The 22,750-nt window shown below is 27.9% G+C and overlaps 5 non-coding genes across 5 annotated transcripts; 3 read left to right on the top strand and 2 right to left on the bottom strand.

Moving 5' to 3' along the window:
- Nucleotides 1-4,148: 4,148 nt before the first annotated feature.
- Nucleotides 4,149-4,220, bottom strand: Trnap-ugg. The gene has a single exon. It is a non-coding gene; the product is annotated as a tRNA-Pro (tRNA).
- Nucleotides 4,221-5,482: 1,262 nt separating this feature from the next.
- Trnak-uuu lies at nt 5,483-5,555 on the top strand. Its single transcript has one exon. It is a non-coding gene; the product is annotated as a tRNA-Lys (tRNA).
- Nucleotides 5,556-12,994: 7,439 nt separating this feature from the next.
- Trnap-ugg lies at nt 12,995-13,065 on the bottom strand. The gene has a single exon. It is a non-coding gene; the product is annotated as a tRNA-Pro (tRNA).
- Nucleotides 13,066-13,949: 884 nt separating this feature from the next.
- On the top strand, nt 13,950-14,022 carry Trnak-uuu. Its single transcript has one exon. It is a non-coding gene; the product is annotated as a tRNA-Lys (tRNA).
- A 4,137-nt stretch (nt 14,023-18,159) lies between these two features.
- Nucleotides 18,160-18,230, top strand: Trnah-gug. Its single transcript has one exon. It is a non-coding gene; the product is annotated as a tRNA-His (tRNA).
- Nucleotides 18,231-22,750: the final 4,520 nt, after the last annotated feature.

The raw sequence follows: 22,750 nt of genomic DNA, 5'->3' as shown, positions 1-22,750 counted from the left end.
CTTTAGAAATGCTAGTCATTTTCAAATAATACTAACAATAGGTTTCTTTAAAAGTAAATATTAATACGTTTTTTTGTGTTTACTTCGTAAGAATTACTTAATAAAATATTTGGAAAAAAAAACTAATATTAAATTGCACTTTTGCACCTAAAAGCTTCTTTGGAGCATTATCTTACAAATATTGAAATTGGCTGTCTTAACATGCAATTTGTAAAAAATGAAAATATTGTAAACATAATAAATTTCTAATGTAATTACTGGACAACAATGATTAAGAATTATTGCAACAAATACTGGGAAACAAGACAACAAATTTATTCTGAAAATGTGATCAATGTTACTCAGTATTTCAAAAATATAATAAAATTTAGTGTCACAGTTATATAAAATATGAGCAAAAAACAAAATTTGTAACATTTTTTTCATAATGCAACTGTTACCACTTACCAAGTGTTTTACAAAAATATTATTTTATGAAACATTGCTTTCAAAAATATGTATTTATCTTAAGTTTTAAATAATGAATAGCAGAGTTTAAATATTGGTCTTGCTCCAAAAATACGATGTATTGAGAATTTCTTTGTCAAACAATAGATTTTTTAAGAAAGGAATCAGATATATCTATAATACTTTAATTTTAAAAAATATGGTTTCTTCTTTTTTGTACTTTTATGCTTGTCCGGCCATTTGTTATCACCATCAAAATGAGCAACATTTGCTATCTGTAATGCCAAAGTCAGTACTGCCAGCGACTTTCGTTGACAAAGTGATCTCATCCTTGTCTGGTTCAGGGTGGAGCTCCGTGATGAAATGCATAACATCTAGCAGTAACTGAATACTGTTGCATTTGAGGTCACCACCAGTCGTCTCGACATAATCTTGCCACTGGATCGATGTGATTTCAGAGAAGAGTGATGTTGAGGTCTGCCAGGTTTTCCTCACTATAATAAATTCATGCATACATCTTGACAACACCACCTAACTTGTCCATGTCATGATCGCTTGCGATGGACGAACAACAACAAACAGAACAACTTTTATGAAAAACATAATTTATGTTTTGTTTGTAAAGTATTTAACTTTACTGATGAGAACTTTTAATAAGTGAGGAGATATTTGGCAAATATTTTTGTAAATACATCTTAATAAATGTAATATACAAATTAATAAATTCATTTTAAATACCAGATTACAAATCTATCATTAATGTGAGTGCTCACCAGAGAATTAAACCTAAGACCTATTCCTGCAAAGATTTCAATAATATTGCTAGACAAGTGAACCGAATTATTACATGCAATGAAAAGTAATTGAACTTGAAACTTTATCAACTAATTTTTTTCATATGTTGTCTAAACCTAACAATGCACACTTCTAAAAAGACTCATCTATAACAAGAATACTATGAAAGTTACTTAATAATTTTAAACAAAATCTTTTATTTAATTACTGTTAATGACAAATTAACATAATGAAGATGTAATTGATGAAATTATGATAAATTTAATAAAATTTCAAATTAAGTTGCTTGACAATAGTTTTTTATAAATACTGTAAAATAAATGCAAAAAAAGAAAAAGAAAAAGTTCTATTTATAAATGTAATTAATTTTCTCCAGTGGCTAGGAAAGAACTTAGAGTCTTTTTTGATAATATTACTTTAGAGATGTCTAAAAAACAAAAATATATTCTTCTAATGTTGTAAATATTAGCCCAATGATGTGGGAACATTTAATTTTGAATTAAATGAAAACAAAGATAGGAGTTTTACAATTCTTATCTACGTATAAAAAACCTTATTTCATCTAAGAGCATCCAAAACCATCTTAAATTTAATAATAAAATTTGATGTGTAAATTGAACGTTCTTAAGTTTAAATGATGATTTGATCCGGGGCCTCAAAAATGAAAGTCTTCTGCTGTACCAACGGACATAATCTAGCTTTCCTAGAAACTATACAATCTTTCTAATTTATTTTTGTTAACAACACGATTTTAAACGTATGGCTGACATTTAATGTTACTGTTACGGAAGTGAGAGTTTTTTAAATGACAATTTCTTTATTTTAGTATTAAAACCGTACAACATTATTATAAAAATCTGGATAGTACATTCAGAAGTGTAATGGTATACGTTTTCAACTTTTAGTTGATTTTTAGACAGAAATCATATTAAAGTGTCAAATTAAGCATAAAATAAATCACACCTTATTATATTTAACCTATACTTTTTGTAAACCCATAGGGGATTGAAACCTCTCCCATCTGATTAAAAATCTGATGGTTTATTTTCCATTTAGCTAATTACGCTTCATTATAGAAACTACAATTTTGGAATTTTATTTTTGTTCATAAACTTATCTTAGCATTAAACTAAATCTAGTATTATTAAATCACAATTTTGCACCTAAAAGCTTCTTTGGAACATTCTTTTACAAACATTCAAATTGGCTGTCTTAACATGCAATTTGTAATAAATGAAAGTATTGTAAACATAATAAATTTCTTACGTAATTACAGGAGAACAATGATTAAGACTTAGTGCAACAAATACTGGGAAAACAAGATCACAAATTTTACTCTTAAAATGTGATCAATGTTACTCAGTATTTTACAGATATAATAAAAGTTTGTGTGACAGTTATATAAAATATGAGCAAAAAAAACAAAATTTGTAATATTTTTGTTATAATGCATGTGTTACCATTTATCAAGTGTTTTACAAAAATTTTATTTTTGAAATATTGCTTTGAAAAAGATTCATTTATCTTAAGTTTTGAATAATGATTAGCAGAGTTTGAATATAGGTCTTGCTGCAAAAATATGATGTATTAAGAATTTCTTTGTCAAACAATAAATTTTTTGACGAGTCAGATATATCTATAATACTTTAATTTTCTTTTTTGTAGTTTTATGAGAAAGTTTTAGTTTATTCAATCATTGCTTTGATAACAATAATTATAGATATGACATTTTAATTACAAAAAGGAAGGCCGATTGTTTCTCCTGCAGCTAGGATTCCAAAATGCAATGTTTTCTCTTTACCACTACATCATAGACTCTATTAGTTTCAAAAAAAATGATATTGTGCAATATAATATTATTTTTAAATATTTAGCATGTGTTTTTTAATATTTTCAATGTTTTATCGAGATATTAATGATAATCTGTATATTTTGTATTAATGAAATAAAAAAAATTCTAGTTGGGAAAATGTCACAACTATAAAATTCATTTTAAGTTATAAACAGTTATGAAGATGAATGCCATCACCAGGTTTGGAATGTGGCTTTTGCTGCTAAATGCATTGATTTAATTATTTTATTATCCAAGGTTACATTTTATAACTTACGATCAGTCAAAAACATTTTTTACTTTATTTACTTTATTTTTAAATCATAACTTTCTTGTTATGTGCAAATTTTTTCAGATTGTAGTAAATGATTTTATTATTATTGTAAACAAATTTAATTTTAAGTCAGAATTTTTTAGAAATGCCGGTCATTTTCGAATAATACTTTCTAAAAATTTGCTTGATTTAATTCATTAACGAGATCAGTTTTACAAAGAAAAATTACTTAAGAAATTGTAATAAATTTATGGAGCATGATCAAGTTAGTTGTTACAGCACGACAAATATTTGTATAATGACAAGGGTACTAAATTCCGTTTTTATCTATAAAAACACTGGTTGATACATAAAACCCTGTTGTTGATTTCATCTTAGTAATGGATGCTTTTAGATAAATTTACTTAATTATTGTTTAACAAAAACATTAATACATTGATTTATTTTTTTTGCTGTCGACACATTTATTCCAAAATAATGATTTGAAATCTTTAAAAGGATTCTCTAGATGAACAATACTAAATATGATAGTATACTTAATAATATGAAAACTCATTAAATTGTATTCTTTGATGAACCTAACAAAATATTGCTTTATACATACTCAGTTAAAGAACCTATATCAGTATCTAGTACTTAGTAATTTTTTCTGCAATTTATGTTACTAATAATATATAGATATTGAAAAAAATAACAAGTATTAAATCAGAATTGCTTGTGATAGAAAATGTTTACCACAATTTGTTATTGGTAAATAACTAGTTTAGTGTTACATTCCCTATTTTTATGTTGATAAGTGTAGGGCTCACCCGGGAATTGAACCCAGGACCTCTTGCTCCCAAAGCAAGAATCATACCACTAGACTAGTGAGCCGAATTGAAGTTGAGCCACCTCAAACGTTTAATTAAGTTAGAGTTATAGTCACTTATATTTAAATGTATTATAACAATGGGTTTCTTTAAAAATAAACATTAATACGTTTTTCTCTCTACTTTACTTCGTAAGAATTACTTAATAAAAAAATTGGAGAAAAAACTAATATTAAATTGCAATTTTGCACCTAAAAGCTTCTTTTGAGCATATTTTTACAAATATTGAAATTGGCTGTCTTAACATGCAATTTGTAATAAATGATAATATTGTAAACATAATAAATTTCTAATGTAATTACTGGACAACAATGATTAAGAATTAGTGCATCAAAGACTGGGAGAACAAGACGACAAATTTTATTCTTAAAATGTTATCAATATTACTCAGTATTTTACAAATATAATAAAATTTTGTTTGACAATTATATAAAATATGAGCAAAAAAAACAAAATTTGTAATATTTTTTTCATAATGCAATTTTTACCACTTACCAAGTGTTTTACAAAAATATTATTTTATGAAACATTGCTTTCAAAAATATGTATTTATCTTAAGTTTTAAATAATGAATAGCAGAGTTTAAATATTGGTCTTGTTCCAACAATACGATGTATTGAGAATTTCTTTGTCAAACAATAGATTTTTTAAGAAAGGAATCAGATATATCTAGAATACTTTAATTTTAAAAAATATGGTTTCTTCTTTTTTGTACTTTTATGCTTGCCCAGCCATTTGTTATCACCATCAAAATGAGCAACATTTGCTATCTGTAATGCCAAAGTCAGTACTGCCAGCGACTTTCGTAGACAAAGTGATCTCATCCTTGTCTGGTTCAGGGTGGAGCTCCGTGATGGAATGCATAACATCTAGCAGTAACTGAATGCTGTTGCATCTGAGGTCACCACCAGTCGTCTCGACAGAATGTTGCCACTGGATCCATGTGATTTCAGAGAAGAGTTATGTTGACAACTGCCAGGTTTTCCTCACTATAATAAGTTCTTGCATACATCTTGACAACACCACCTAACTTGTCCAGGTCGTCATCGCTTGCGATGGACTAACAACAAGAAACAAAACAACTTTTATGAAAAACATATTTTATGTTTTAATGTTTGTAAAGTACTTAACTTTGCTGATGAGAACTTTTAATAAGTGAGGAGATATTTAGCAAATCTTTTCAAATTTTACTGGATGTAATTAAATGTTTAGATACGTTTTATCAACCAAGTTGTAAGTGAACAAGTGGTAGATGTTTTTTATAAAGCCTGATTAGCTCAGTTGGTAGAGCATTAGACTTTTAATCTGAGGGCCAGGTGTTTGAATCCCCTTTTGGGCTGGGAAAATTTAGACATTAAATAAAATCACATTGCTTCATGTTCGTTTTTTGAAATTAAAATCAATGGAAGAAAAGCAAAATAATAATTAGGTTTGATATTTTTGTAAATACGACTTAATAAATGTAATATACAAATTAATGAATTCATTTTAAGTACCAGATTGCAAATCTATCATTAATGTGAGTGCTCACCAGAGAATTAAACCTAAGACCTATTCCTGCAAAGATTTCAATAATATTGCTAGACAAGTGAACCGACTTATTACATGCAATGAAAAGTAATTGAACTTGAAACTTTATCAACTAATTTTTTTCATATTTTGTCTAAACCTAACAATGCACACTTCTAAAAAGACTCATCTATAACAAGAATACTATGAAAGTTACTTAATTAATAATTTTAAACAAAATCTTTTATTTAATTACTGTTAATTACAAATTAATATAATGAAGATGTAATTGATGAAATTATGATAAATTTAATAAAATATCAAATTAAGTTTCTTGACAATAGTTTTTTATAAATACTGTAAAATAAATGCAAAAAAAGAAAAAGAACAAGTTCTATTTAAAAATGTAATTAATTTTCTCCAGTCACTAGGAAAGAACTTAGAATATTATTTGATAATATTACTTTAGAGATGTCTAAAAAACAACAATATATTGTTCCAATGTTGTACATATTAGCCCAATGATGTGGGAGCATTTAATTTTGAATTAAATGAAGACAAAGAGAGGAGTTTTACAATTCTTATCTACGTATAAAGAACCTTATTTCATCTAAGAGCATGCAAAACCATCTTAAATTTAATAATAAAATTTTATGTGTAAATTGAGCGTTCTTAGGTTTAAATGATGATTTGATCCCAGGCCTCAAAAATGAAAGTCTTATGCTTTACCAACAGACATAATCTAGCTTTCCTAGAAACTATACAATCTTTCTAATTTATTTTTGTTAACAACACGATTTTAAACGTATGGCTGACATTTAATGTTACTGTTACGGAAGTGAGAGTTTTTTAAATGACAATTTCTTTATTTTAGTATTAAAACCGTACAATATTATTATAAAAATCTGGATAGTACATTCAGAAGTGTAATGGTATACGTTTTCAACTTTTAGTTGATTTTTAGACAGAAATCATATTAAAGTGTCAAATTAAGCATAAAATAAATCACACCTTATTATATTTAACCTATACTTTTTGTAAACCCATAGGGGATTGAAACTTCTCGCATCTGACATGCTTGGCATTTTTGTGAGCAAAATTAGAGATTAGAATGTGCCAAATTTTATTGCCGGCGCGCGACTTTTTCCGAAGCTTGGTAACGAATTTATCGAACAGCAAATTCCTTATTTTTGTCGATGATTTTCCAGCAAACGTTTTCCTTGAGCTACTTGGGAACGCAAGAGTGTTATAGAGGATAACTAGAGGATCATTTTGATATCTCAATTGCTATGGTTACACATATAGTTTCTCAACAGACGAGCTTGTTCCTCGAGGGTTTTTGGCGAAATGGCGTCGGTTGGCGAAATTTGATAATTTACTCTAACTTCGGCTTGTATAGGTTTCTTTATCCGATCACTCTTTTGTTTAAATTTTGGATATTTAATAAGATAAATAATCTTACAATCGTATGTTTTTTGTTTTGAAGAAAATGAGATAATTTAGCGTCAATCATGCTGTTCCGCAAGGCAACGAATTACAAACGATTCAATGTTGGGGAATACATGCCCAACAAAAGATTGGCATGGGAAGGAAATATGAGCAAGCAAAAGAAAGCAAAATGTGTGCTTTCAAAAGAAAGCTTAAAGTCTTGATGATAAGGTAAAAAATGTTTAGTAGTTTTATTTGAAATGATCTTTGCTTACTCGATCTTGTTATATGTCAATAAGTCAATACCATATGCAATATTTTGACATGATGTGTCGAATTTTGTAATGATAGGCTTATTTTTTAATGAAAGATTGTTTCATACAGAATCGACATATTCAGTGCCAAGGCGTACTATTTCAATTTAATTGTATTTTTAGTGTGAACTGTTTGTGCTTGTATTTTATATCAGAATATGTATGCCATTTTTGTGCTGGAACTGTATTCATAAATTTTACAGGTAAAGAAATTGGTGAATGAAGTAGAAGAGTTAGATAGCATCAGGACAGAGTTCATTGAAGGTGGAAGTAGGCAGGAGGAACAAGAGGAGAAAGGTTTTAGCATAGGCAGGAAGGCAGTTGTTAGGCGAAGAAACAAACCAACTGGGCAAGGTTGTGTGGAGTCCACTGGTCGAACACGCAGGATGGAGACAATGTTGGCGGCTAATGCCATTGGATGGATGATACAAAGCCTGGTACTATTGGAATGTTGGAGACATTAGAAAAAAAGTGCAAAGTGGGTGATATAGTAAAAGGATTAGAAAAGTGCAGTAAGTTTAAGAGCAAGGTTTTTCCAAAAATTTGCAAAGAAGATTTGAAGAAGTTCGAAAGATCAGATGAGAATATGTTAAGATCAATTGCTGTGTATTATAACAAAGGAGTTATGGGAAAAAAAAGTATAGAAGAGTTTATAAGGCTAGCTCATATGAGCAGATATGTGGTAGTGAGAGGGCTAAACGTGTTAGTGTTGCTAAATGTCCCACCCCTCGGCTGGTTCCCTATGATAGATTAATGCAATACATTAAATCTATTGATATTGGTAAGTTATTTAGTGTTCGTGAACATCTATGCAATGGGTTGGATGAGTGTGAGAAGGTCAATTGTTTTTACAGAGATATAGAAGATATTCTTGTTAAGCTTGCAGAATTTTATTTGAACATTGGTAAGTATAAACATTTCAACTTTAGTCAGCCAAACTCATTTCATGTTGCTATTGGTGGAGATGGGGCACCTTTTGGAAGATATGATTCAGCATGCTCTTGGCTGGTAAGTTTTCTAAACATTGGACATGGCGTGTCTAGCCGCAATGAAAATTTCCTGCTCTTTGGGGCTAATTGTTCAGAGAACTGTCTCCCTGTAATTGCTTATAGCAATCATTCTACAAACAAACAATTATTTAACAATTGCTTTTTGATTTGGCATTTGCTTTTTTTGTGATTTGTTACAAAGCAAAGTAATTTTATGTACAAGCTGAATGAAGACAAAGAATTTTAAAATTAGTTTTTTGTTTGGATAAGTTGTAATATTGTAATTGTATATATACAATGTAACAAAACTATTTAGTCTTTTATCACATTAGGACAAGTATAATCTGTGCAACTTAATCTTACCAGAATATGTACATGCTAGAGCATGCAAGCTTTACATGTGCATACAATCAAATTTGCATATATTATACTTATCTGAATTTTACATTGACTGATATTTGTGTAGTTTAACTAATTTTTAAACCTTTGTCAACTTTAATAAAACTCGAAGAAGCCAGAGGGTGGTGTCCTCATTGAAAAATTTACTGTCTAGTATTTGCAGGCAATGTGCTAGTTTGCCCTATTTTTGTTTTAAAGCAGGCAATGCAACAATTACCAAGATTCAATAAATGGCTCAGTTGTTAGTCAGGTTTCAACTTTTTATTTGAAATAAATTTAAAAGGTATTTGTAGATCTTTGTTTTTAGAGGATGACATGAATTAGGTTGAATTTTTTCATATTTTTTCTTAATTTTTGAATGAGTTGCTTCTTTTGCTGTTTGGCAAATTTTATGTTTGTTTGTCTTTATGTACAAAATAAGAAACTGGAAGGCTCATCATTGAATAAACAAAGTCTTTCACCTCGGTTACAATAACTGCTGCTGTTTGACCCTTGCGACGTCCGCTAAAACTTCGTCTTAGGTAAGCAGCAACATCTTCCTTGGACAAGCCAGACAACAAAACAAGCAACTCATTCAAAAGGCACATGGAGGTGAAAGATATCACCTCAGCCTTCTTGTTTTCAACCTGGTAACAGAAAGCAGCCACAAAACTATCCAAAGTGCGAACAGTACGCATCATGGTAGCAAAAAAAGCATGCGGAGTAACCCTCGTAATTTCCCCATAATATGGGTTTCTGATGCTGTTTTTGCCACCAAGTCGTCGACGAATCCCCATTAGCCAAATTCGTGACTCCTCCTTTAACAGCTTAGCTGGATTGATAGAAAGTCCCATCAATCTCAGCGAACTATTGTTGCGTGTCGAAGTTGACCTCTGCAAGTTGAAGCGTAGCTTGCACTTGCTCAACACACCGCTTTGAGACAATTTCCACATTTTAACATTGCATGTCACTTGCTAATGCGAAAATTACCTCTTCAACTTTTGTTAAGGAGGAAGGTGGCTGTTGAACGGCGCTGTTGTATATGTCTTCTTGATGTAATTTTTCTTCTGCTGAAAATCGCACATTAGAAACAGCCGCCATCTTCATTAATTAATTATTTTAATCAAGTATTTTGTGCAAAAACCGCTGGACACAATGACTTACAAACTAGCGTTTTGGCATGCAAAAATGCCAGGCGTGTGATTAAAAATCTGATGGTTTATTTTCCATTTAGCTAATTACGCTTCCTTATAGAAACTACAATTTTGGAATTTTATTTTTGTTCATAAACTTATCTTAGCATTCAACTAAATCTAGTAAAGTAAGAGAAGCATTTTTTGAAAATATCCTAACACAAAAAAGTTCAATTCAATAATATAAAACTGTAATCATACTATTACTAAAATTACAAAATATTAGAAAATAGCAAAGATGTCAAATACAATGTAAGCTGTGGTAGTAAAGTGGTTAATACATTGCATTGTGGCTGCAAAAGCCCGAGTTCAAAGCCTGGCAATAGCATTTTGCATCTAGCTTTACTGTATTTGCTGTTACTTACATGTTCAATTGTTGTTCTTAAAACGTTTGTTTTAGTATCACAAAAGCGTATAAAATTAACATAGGTTTCAAGCTAATACTTTCAAAAAAATGCTTTAATTAAGTTTAAAAAAGATGCAATAAGTTATATAAAACACAGTTTATTACACATTTACTTAATGTTTGAATAATTTAAAATTTCATTAAAATTACCGCGTTTTTTTTCCGGTAGAACTTGAATAAATATAAGACACTTAAAAATCAAGGTTTTTACAAGAAACGTCCTAAACGATTTTAAAAGTATGACTGACATTTAATGTTACTGTTGTTTTGTATTAATTTCATCAATTTGTAATTTTTTTTTAAAAGTTCTTAATCAAGCAACTTTCATACTGTTAAGAAAGCATATATGTAAAATTAATTCTTTGTAAAAGTTTGCATTGTGATATTTAAACAATTAAATGAAAAAATAAATGAATAAAGTTTTATAGTATAATAATAGTGCTGTAAAACAAATTAAAACCAATTTCGAAAACGGACATCTTGCTTTCGGAGTTTGTTTTATTTTGTTTTACTTAAAATTGTCTGCTTTTTCTGCTTATATTAGTTCAGGTTATGACAACCATTATGCTAACTGGGGTATTGGAATGGTTCTTGCTGTGGACACAAAAGGTACCTGTTTTTATTTCTATTTGAGCCTTACCAACACTAATAATCGCATTGTTCTCTGATGGTTAATCATCACTTTTTCAAGTAAAAATTAAGTATATTTATTAAGTATTATTTGTTTATCACAAGTTGTTATTGGGAAATAACTAGTTTAGTGTTTTATTCCCTATTTTTATCCTAAATTTGTAATATTTTTGTTATAATGCAAGTGTTACCACTTAACAAGTGTTTTAGAAAAATATTATTTTTTGAGACATTGCTTTCAAAAATACGTATTTCTCTTAAGTTTTAAATAATGAATAGCAGAGTTTGAATATAGGTCTTGCTGCAAAAATATGATGTATTAAGAATTTCTTTGTCAAACATATTTTTTAAAGAGTCAGATATATCTATAATACTTTAATTTTCTTTTTTGTAGTTTTATGAGAAATATAATTGATGTTTTAATGCTTGTAAAGTATTTAACTTTACTTTTGTGAACTTTTAATAAGTGAGGAGATATTTAGCCCATCTTTCAAATTTTACTGGATGTAATTCAATGTTTAGATAAGTTTTATCAACCAAAATTAAGTGAACAAGTGCTTGTGAAAAATGTAAGAAATTTTTATCAGACTTTAGGAAAAAACTTAAAGTCTTTTTTGAGAGTTGAAAAACATCTCAGCAAAAAGATACAAAATGTGTTAAACTCTTCTTACTTTTAAGTGCTATGAAGTAATTTAGAAAATAATTAGTTTATTCAATCATTGCTTTGATAACAATAATTTTAGATATGACATTTTAATTGCAAAAAGGAAGGCCGATTGTTTCTCCTGCAGCTAGGATTCAAAAATGGAATGTTTTCTCTTTACCACTACATCATAGACTCTATTAGTTTCAAAACAAAAAGAAATTGTGCAATATAATATTATTTTAAATGTTTAGCATGTGTTTTTTAATATTTTCAATGTTTTATTAGATATTAATGATAATCTGTATATTTTGTATTAATGAAATAAAAAAATTTCTAGTTGGGAAAATGTCACAACTATAAAATTCCTTTTAAGTTATAAACAGTTATAAAGATGAATGCCATCACCAGGTTTGGAATGTGGCCTTTTGCTGCTAAATGCATTCATTTAACTATTTTATTATCACAGGTTACATTTTATAACTTACGATCAGCCAAAAACATTTTTTACTTTATTTACGTTATTTTTAAATCCTAACTATCTTGTTATGTGCAATTTTTTTCAGATTGTAGTAAATGATTTTATTATTATTGTAAAGAAATTTAATTTTTAGTCAGAATTTTTTAGTTTTTTAATGCCGGTCATTTTCGAATAATACTTTCTAAAAATTTGCTTGATTTAATTCATTAACGAGATCAGTTTTACAAACAAAAATTACTTAAGAAATTGTAATAAATTTATGGAGCACGATCAACTTAGTTGTTACAGCACGACAATATTTGTATAAAGACAAGGGTACTAAATTCCGTTTTTATCTATAAAAACACTGGTTGATACATAAAATCCTGTTGATGATTTCATCTTAGTAATGGATGCTTTTAGATAAATTTACTTAACTATTGTTTCACAAACACATTGATACATTGGTTGATTTTTTTTGCTGTCAACACACTTATTCCGAAGTAATGATTTGAAATCTTTAATAGGATTCTCTAGATGTGCAATACTAAATTTGATAGTATACTTAATAATATCACAACTCATTAAATTGTATTCTTTCATGAACCTAACAAAGATTGCTTTATACATACTCAGTTAGAGAACCTATATCACTATCTAGTACTTAGTAATTTTTTCTGCAATTTATGTTACTAATAATTTATAGATATTGAAAATAATAACAAGTATTAAATCAGAATTGCTTGTGATAGAAAATGTTTATCACAAGTTGTTATTGGTAAATAACTAGTTTAGCGTTACATTCCTTTTTTTATGTTTTTAAATGTAGGGCTCACCGGGAATTGAACCCAGGACCTCTTGCTCCCAAAGCAAGAATCATACCACTAGACTAGTGAGCCGAATTGAAGTTGAGCCACCTCAAACTTTTAATTATGTTAGAGTTATAGTCACTTATATTTTAATGTATTATAACAATGGGTTTCTTTAAAAAGAAACATTAATACGTTTTTCTCTTTACTTCGTAAGAATTACTTAATAAAAAATTTGGAGAAAAAACTAATATTAAATTGCAATTGTGCACCTAAAAGCTTCTTTGGAGCATATTTTTACAAATATTGAAATTGGCTGTCTTAACATGCAATTTGTAATAAATGATAATATTGTAAACATAATAAATTTCTTATATAATTACTGGACGACAATGATTAAGAATTACTGCATAAAATACTGGGACAACAAGACGACAAATTTTATTCTTAAAATGTGATCAATGTTACTCAGTATTTTACAAATATAATAAAATTTTGTGTGACAGTTATATAAAATATGAGTCAAAAAAACAAAATTTGTAATATTTTTGGTATAATGCAAGTGTTACCACTTACGAAGTGTTTTACAAAAATATTATTTTTTCAAACATTGTTTTTAAAAGTATATATTTGTCTTAAATTTTGAATAATGAATAGCAGAGTTTGAATATAGGTCTTGCTGCAAACATGTGATGTATTAAGAATTTCTTTGACAAACAATAAATTTTTAAGGAGTCAGATATATCTATAATACTTTAATTTTACAAAATATGGTTTCTTCTGTTTTCTACTTTTGTTAAAAATATAAATAACGTTTTAATGCTTGTAAAGTATTTAACTTTACTGCTGAGAACGTTTAATAAGTGAAGAGGTATTTAGCACATCTTTTCAAGTTTTACTGGATGTAAGTCAATGTTTAGATCAGTTTTATCAACAAAAATTAAGTGAAGAAGTGCTTGTAGATTTTTCATGAAGCCCGATTAGTTCAGTTGGTAGAGCATCAGACTTTTAATCTGAGGGCCAGGGGTTCGAATCCCCTATCGGGCTGGGAAAATTTTGACATTAAATTAAATCACATTGCTTCATGTTCATTTTTTGAAATTAAAATCAATGAAAGAAAAGCAAAATAATAATTAGAATTGGTATTTTTGTAAAAACGACTTAACAAATGTAATATTCTAATTAATAAAGTCATTGTAAACCACCAGATTACAAATCTATAATTAATGTGAGTGCTCACCAGAGAGTTAAACCTAAGACCTATTCCTGCAAAGAATACAATCATACTGCTAGACAAATGAACTGACTTATTATGTGCACTGAAATATAATTTAACTTGAAACGCTATCAACTAATTTTTTTATATTTGTTCTAAACCAAACAATGCATACTTCTAAAAAGACTCATCTGTAACAAGAATACTATGAAAGTTACTTAATTAATAATTTTAATAAAAATCTTTTATTTAACTAAAGTTAATGAAAAATTAACATAATGAAGATGTAATTGATGAAAATATGGTAAATTTAATAAAATTTCGAATTAAGTTGCTTGATAATAGGTTTTTATAAATATTGTTTATATAATGACAAGGGTACTAAATTCTATTATTATCTATAAAAACACTGGTTGATACATAAAATCCTGTTGATGATTTCATCTTAGTAATGGATGCTTTTAGATAAATTTACTTAACTATTGTTTAACAAACACATTAATACATTGGTTTATTTTTTTGCTGTCAAAACACTTATTCCGAGGTAATGATTTGAAATCTTTAATAGGATTTTCTAGATGAACAATACTAAATATGATAGTATACTTTATAATATGAAAACTCATTAAATTGTATTCTTTGATGAACCTAACAAAAGATTGCTTTATACATACTCAGTTAAAGAACCTATATCAGTATCTAGTACTTAGTAATTTTTTCTGCAATTTATGTTACGAATAATATATAGATATTGAAAAAAATAACAAGTATTAAATCAGAATTGCTTGTGATAGAAAATGTTTATCACAAGTTGTTATTGGTACACAACTAGTTTAGTGTTGCATTCCCTATTTTTATGTTGATAAGTGTAGGGCTCACCTGGGAATTGAACCCAGTACCTCTTGCTCCCAAAGCAAGAATCATACCACTAGTGAGCCGAGTTGAAGTTGAGCCACCTCAAACATTTAATTAAGTTAGAGCTATAGTCACATATGTTTTAATGTATTGTAACAATGGGTTTCTTTAAAAGTAAATATTAATACGTTTTTTGTCTTAACTTCGTAAGAATTAATAAAATATTTGGAAAAAAAACTAATATTAAATTGCACTTTTGCACCTAAAAGCTTCTTTGGAGCATTCTCTTACAGATATTGAAATTGGCTGTCTTAACATGCAATTTGTAAAAAATGAAAATATTGTAAACATAATAAATTTCTAATGTAATTACTGGACAACAATGATTAAGAATTATTGCAACAAATACTGGGAAACAAGACAACAAATTTATTCTTAAAATTTGATCAATGTTACTCAGTATTTTAAAAATATAATAAAATTTTGTGTGACAGTTATATAAAATATGAGCAAAAAAAACAAAATCTGTAACATTTTTTTCATAATGCAATTGCTACCACTTACCAAGTGTTTTACAAAAATATTATTTTATGAAACATTGCTTTCAAAAATATGTATTTATCTTAAGTTTTAAATTATGAATAGCACAGTTTAAATATTGGTCTTGCTCCAAAAATACGATGTATTGAGAATTTCTTTGTCAAACAATAGATTTTTTAAGAAAGCAATCAGATGAGTATCTATAATACTTTAATTTTAAAAAATATGGTTTCTTCTTTTTTGTACTTTTATGCTTGTCCGGCCATTTGTTATAACCATCAAAATGAGCAACATTTGCTATATGTAATGCCAAAGTCAGTACTGCCAGCGACTTGCGTAGACAAAGTGATTTCATCCTTGTCTGGTTCAGGGTGGAGCTCCGTGATGAAATGCATAACATCTAGCAGTAACTGAATACTGCTTGATCTGAGGTCACCACCAGTCGTCTCGACAGAATCTTGCCACTGGATCCATGTGATTTCAGAGAAGGGTTATGTTGACAAAATATAGTTCCTTCTTTTTTGTACTTTTATGAAAAATATAATTTATGTTTTAATGCTTGTAAAGTACTTAACTTTACTGAGAGAACTTTTAATAAGTGAGGAGATATTTAGCACATCTTTTCAAATTTTACTGGATGTAATTCAATGTTTGGATAAGTTTTATCAACCAAAATTAAGTGAACAAGTGGTTGTAGTTTTAATAAAGCCTGATTAGCTCAGTTGATAGAGCATTAGACTTTTAATCTGAGGGCCAGGGCTGGGAAAATTTGGGCTGGGAAAATTTAGACATTAAATAAAATCACATTGCTTCATGTTCGTTTTTTGAAATTAAAATCAATGGAAGAAAAGCAAAATAATTAGGTTTGGTATTTTTGTAAATACGACTTAATAAATGTAATATACAAATTAATAAATTCATTTTAAATACCAGATTACAAATCTATCATTAATGAGAGAGCTCACCAGAGAATTAAACCTAAGACCTATTCCTGCAAAGATTTCAATAATACTGCTGGACAAGTGAACCGACTTATTACATGCAATGAAAAGTAATTGAACTTGAAACTTTATCAACTAATTTTTTTCATATTTTGTCTTAACCTAACAATGCACACTTCTAAAAAAACTCATCTATAACAAGAATACTATGAAAGTTAATTAATAATTTTAATCAAAATCATTTATTTAATTACTGTTAATGACAAATTAACATAATGAAGATGTAATTGATGAAATTATGATAAATTTAATAAAATTTCAAACTAAGTTGCTTGACAATAGCTTTTTATAAATACTTTAAAATAAATGCAAAAAAAGAGAAAGAACAAGTTCTATTAATAAATGTAATTAATATTCTCCAGTAGCTAGGAAAGAACTTAGAGTCTTTTTTGATAATATTACTTTAGAGATGTCTAGAAAACAACAATATATTGTTCTAATATTGTACATATTAGCCCAATGATGTGGGAACATTTAATTTCTAATTAAATGGAAACAAAGATAGGAGTTTTACAATTATTATCTACGTATAAAAAACCTTATTTCATCTAAGAGCATCCAAAACCATCTTAAATTTAATAATAAAATCTTATGTGTAAATTGAACGTTCTTACGTTTAAATCATGATTTGATCCCAGGCCTCAAAAATGAAAGTCTTATGCTGTAGCAACAGAAATAATCTAGCTTTCCTAGAAACTATACAATCTTTCTAATTTATTTATGTTAACAACACTTTTCTCAACTATTAATTCAATGCAGTAAATTTATGAAAGAAATATCTTAAAAGGATTTAAACCCTGCATAATACATTGTATACTTTAAAAAATTGCCAAGTATTACGAAAAAGAAGTAATATTACAGTTTGTATATTTAAGTGAACAACATTTTTGGTACCTACAAAGAATGTAATAAATATGTATAACAATGCTTGTTTAATACGTACTGTAAGTTATGGTAGTAAAGAGGACCTTTAACAGCACTTAGAACATATAAGCCAATGTTCAAGTATTGCACATAGTATATATGTTCAAACATACAGTACTTACAATAATTTTACGGAAGTGAGAGTTTTTTAAATGACAATTTCTTTATTTTTGTATTAAAACAGTACAACATTATTATAAAAATCTGGATAGTACATTCAGAAGTGTAATGGTATAAGTTTTCAACTTAGTTGCTTTTTACATAGAATTCATATTAAAGTGTCCAAATTAAGCATGAAATAAATCACACCATATTATATTTAACCAATACTTTTTGTAATTCCATAGGGGATTGAAGCTTCTCCCATCTGATTAAAAATCTGATGGTTTATTTTCCATTTCGCTAATTACGCTTGCTTATAGAAACTACAATTTGCAAATTTATATTTGTTCATAAACTTATCTTAGCATTCAACTAAATCTAGTGAAGTAAGAGAAGCATTTTTAAAAATATCCTAACACAAAAATTCAATTCAATAAATTAAAACAGTTTACAATAATATAAAATTGTAATCATACTATTATTAAAATTACAAAATATTAAAAATAGCAAAGATGTTTGTAAACAGTTGTGTCATATACAATATAAGCTGTGGTAGTAAAGTGGTTAATACATTGCATTGTGGCTGCAAAGCCCAGGTTCAAATCCTGGCCATAGCATTTTACATCTAGCTTTACTGTATTTGCTGTTACTTTATTACATGTTCAATTGTTATAATTAAACTTTTGTTAATGCATAACAAAACGCTATACAATTATTATAGGTTTCAAGCTAATATTTAAAAAAAATGCTTTAAATAAGAAAAAAAAGGTGCAACAAGATATATAAAACACAGATTATTACACATTTTCTTAATGTTTGAATAATTTAAACTTTCATTAAAATTACTGCGTTTTTTTTCCAGTAGAATTTGCATAAACTTAAGACACTTAAAAATCACAGTTTTTACAAGAAACGTCTTAAACGATTTTCAAGGTATGACGGACATTTAATGTTACTGTTGTTTTGTATTAATTTCATGAATTCGTAATTTTTTTTTAAAAGTTCTTAATCAAGCAACTTTCATACTGTTAAGAAAGCATATATGTAAAATTAATTTTGTAAAGTTTGCATTGTTATATTTAAACAATTAAATGAAAAAGTAAATGAATAAAGTTTTATATATAATATTAGTGTTAAAACTAAATAAACCAATTTCGAAAACGGACTTCTTGCTTTCAGAATTTGTTTTATTTTGTTTTATATCAATTTATCAGCTTGTCCTGGTTATTGGCCTAACATTAGAAAAAGCGATAATATGAGGAAATCAGATGTCCATTTTCGGAATTTGTTTTGTTTCTGTTTTACTTAAAATTGTCTGTTTGTTCTGGTTATATTAATTCTGGGTATGACAACCATTATGCTAACTGGGGTATTAGAATGATTCTTGCATGCACACAAAAAGTACCTGGTTTAATTTCTATTTGAGCCTTACCAACACTAATAATCGTGATTGTTCTCTGATGGTTAATCATCACTGTTTCAAGTAAAATTAAGTACTATTACTAAGTATTATTTGCAACACTTAATATCTTGTTTCTTTATGTCAATTTTGGCAGAAGAAAAACATAAAACAGTACTAAAACAACGATATAACTTATATTAATAAACTATGAAGAAAGAAATAATTTGTAAAGTTTTTTCTAAGTTTACTTTTTGACAAACTTTCTATTTATAAAGTGTAACACGTAGTTTTGTAATAGAGAAGACTAAAAAAGAATAATATATTATGTTTATAATGTTGCACATATTAGTACAATAATGTGGCAACATTTAATATTGAATTTCATGAAAACAAAGATAGGACTTTACAATTTTATCTACGTATAAAATACTTATTTGATCTAACAGCATCCAAAACCATCTTAAATTTAATAATAAAGTTTTATGTGTAAACTGAACTTTCTCAAGTTGTAGTGAGGATTTGAACGAAGGCCCTAAAAATGAGAGTCTTATGCTGTACCAAGAGACATACTCTAGCTTTCGTAGAAACTATACAATCTTTCTAATTTATTTTTGTTAACAACACTTTTCTCAACTACTAATCCAATGCAGTAAATTTATGAAAGAAATATCCTAAAAGGATTTAAACCCTGCATAATACATTGTATACTTTAAAAAATTGCCAAGTATTACGAAAAAGAAGTAATATTACACTTTGTATATTTAAGAGAACAACATTTTTGGTACCTACAAAGAATGTAATAAATATTTATATCAATGCTTGTTTAATGCACACTGTAAGTTATGGTAGTAAAGAGGACCTTTAACAGCACTTAGAACATATAAGCTTAACAGTAAGTCTTGAACATAGTATATATGTTCAAACATACAGTACTTTACAATAATTTTATGAAGTGAGAGTTTATTAAATGACAATTTCTTTATTTTGTATTAAAACAGTACAACGCCATTATAAAAATCTGGATAGTATATTCAGAAGTGTAATGGTATTAGTTTTCAACTTAGTTTCTTTTCACATAGAATTCATATTAAAGTGTCCAAGTTAAGCATGAAATAAATCACACCATATTATATTTAACCAATACTTTTTGTAATTCCATAGGGGATTGAAGCTTCTCCCATCTGATTAAAAATCTGATGGTTTATTTTCTATTTAGCTAATAAGCTTGCTTATAGAAACTACAATTTGCAAATTTATATTTGTTTATAAAACTTATCTTAGCATTCAACTAAATCTAGTGAAGTAAGAGAAGCATTTTTTAAAAATATCCTAACACAAAAAAATTCAATTCAATAAATTAAAACAGTTTACAATAATATAAAATTGTAATCATACTATTATTAAAATTACAAAATATTAAAAAATAGCAAAGATGTTTGTAAACAGTTGTGTCATATACAATATAAGCTGTGGTAGTAAAGTGGTTAATACATTGCATTGTTAAGCGTAAAAGCCCAGGTTCAAATCCTGGCCATAGCATTTTACATCTAGCTTTACTGTATTTGCTGTTACTTTATTACATGTTCAATTGTTATAATTAACTTTTTAGGTTTAATGATCGTCCAGGTTGAAAAGTCCTGAGAAGGACTGCTTTTGATACAGTTGATGATTGTTTTAGCGTAGTCATCTTCAGAGTCAATGAGTAAACGCCAGGTTAGTCGCATTTGTTGCTAGTTTCATTATTGTGTGTACTGTGCAGGAAATGTAGATGTCACTGTGATTAGTGAATGAAATATTTTATTTTAGTTGTGATGTGTGATTTAGGTGTAACGTTTTTAGTTAGTGGAGTTAAAGAAATATTGTGAATTGTTTGAGTGTATGTTTTGTTGATCGCTTGTTTGCATTGTGAATACAAACAAACGATCAACTAAAAACATTACACTTCAAACTAATTCACAATGACAATACACCATTGACACCAGTGGATTAGTGTGAAGTATTGTGAATACAAACAAACGATCAACTAAAAACATTACACTTCAAACTAATTCACAATGACAATACACCATTGACACCCACACACTACAAAAAAACGTTACACCTAAATCACACATTACAACTAAAAATAAAATATTTCACTTCACACTCAATCCACAATGACAATACACATTTCTGCACATTTCCTGTACACACAATACAATGACGTAAGAACCAGACAACAAATACGGCTAACCTGACGTTTACCTCATTTGACTTGAAGATGACTACCGCTAAGGTTGTCGAAACGTCAGTCAACAACATCAAAAACAGTCCTTCTCAGGAATTTATTAACCTGGACGATCATCATTTACAAACATATAACGATACCCGGTTCAAACCATTTACTTTAATTAAACTTTTGTTAATGCATAACAAAACGCTATACAATTATTATAGTTTCCAAGCTAATATTTAAAAAAATGCTTTAAAATGAGAAAAAAAAGGTGCAACAAGATATATAAAACACAGATTATTACACATTTTCTTAATGTTTGAATAATTTAAACTTTCATTAAAATTACTGCGTTTTTTTCCAGTAGAATTTGTATAAACTTAAGACACTTAAAAATCACAGTTTTTACAAGAAACGTCTTAAACGATTTTCAACGTATGACGGACATTTAATGTTACTGTTGTTTTGTATTAATTTCATCAATTGTAATTTTTTAAATGTTCTTAATCGCAACTTTCATATTGTTAAGAAAGCATATATGTAAAATTAATTCTTTGTAAAGTTTGCATTGTTATATTTAAACAATTAAATGAAAAAATAAATGAATAAAGTTTTATAGTATAATAATTGTGTTGTAAACGAAATAAAACCAATTTCGAAAACGGACTTTGCTTTCAGAATTTGTTTTATTTTGTTTTACTTCAATTTATCAGCTTGTCCTGGTTATTGGCCTAACATTAGAAAAGCGATAATACGAAGAAAATCAGATGTCTATTTCGAATTTGTTTTGTTTCGTTTTACTTAAAATTGTCTGCTTGTTCTGGTTATATTAATTCTGGGTATGACAAACCATTATGCTAACTGGGGTATTAGAATGATTCTTGCATGCACACAAAAGTACCTGGTTTAATTTCTATTTGAGCCTTACCAACACTAATAATCGCATTGTTCTCTGATGGTTAATCATCACTGTTTCAAGTAAAATTAAGTACAATTACTAAGCATTATTTGCAACACTTCTTAATATCTTGTTTCTGTATGTCAATTTTGGCAGAAGAAAACATAAAACAGTACTAAAACAACGATATAACTTATATTAATAAACTATGAAGAAAGAAATAATTTGTAAACATTTTTCTAAGTTTACTTTTTGACAAACTTTCTATTTATAAAGTGTAACACGTAGTTTTGTAATAGAGAAGACTAAAAAAGAATAATATATTGCTTATAATGTTGCACATATTAGTACAATAATGTGGCAACATTTAATATTGAATTTCATGAAAACAAAGATAGGACTTTTACAAATCTTATCTACGTATAAAAAACTTATTTCATCTAACAGCATCCAAAACCATCTTAAATTTAATAATAAAGTTTTATGTGTAAACTGAACTTTCTCAAGTTGTAGTGAGGATTTGAACCAAGGCCCTAAAAATGAAACTCTTATGCTGTGCCAAAAGACATACTCTAGCTTTCCTAGAAACTATACAATCTTTCTAATTTATTTTTGTTAACAACAC

The sequence above is a fragment of the Xenia sp. Carnegie-2017 genome, unplaced genomic scaffold, assembly GCF_021976095.1.
Source record: "Xenia sp. Carnegie-2017 unplaced genomic scaffold, XeniaSp_v1 HiC_scaffold_6, whole genome shotgun sequence".
Lineage (NCBI taxonomy): Eukaryota > Metazoa > Cnidaria > Anthozoa > Malacalcyonacea > Xeniidae > Xenia > Xenia sp. Carnegie-2017.
The sequence above is the reverse complement of the archived record's forward strand: the minus strand, read 5'-3'. Positions and strand labels throughout refer to the sequence as shown.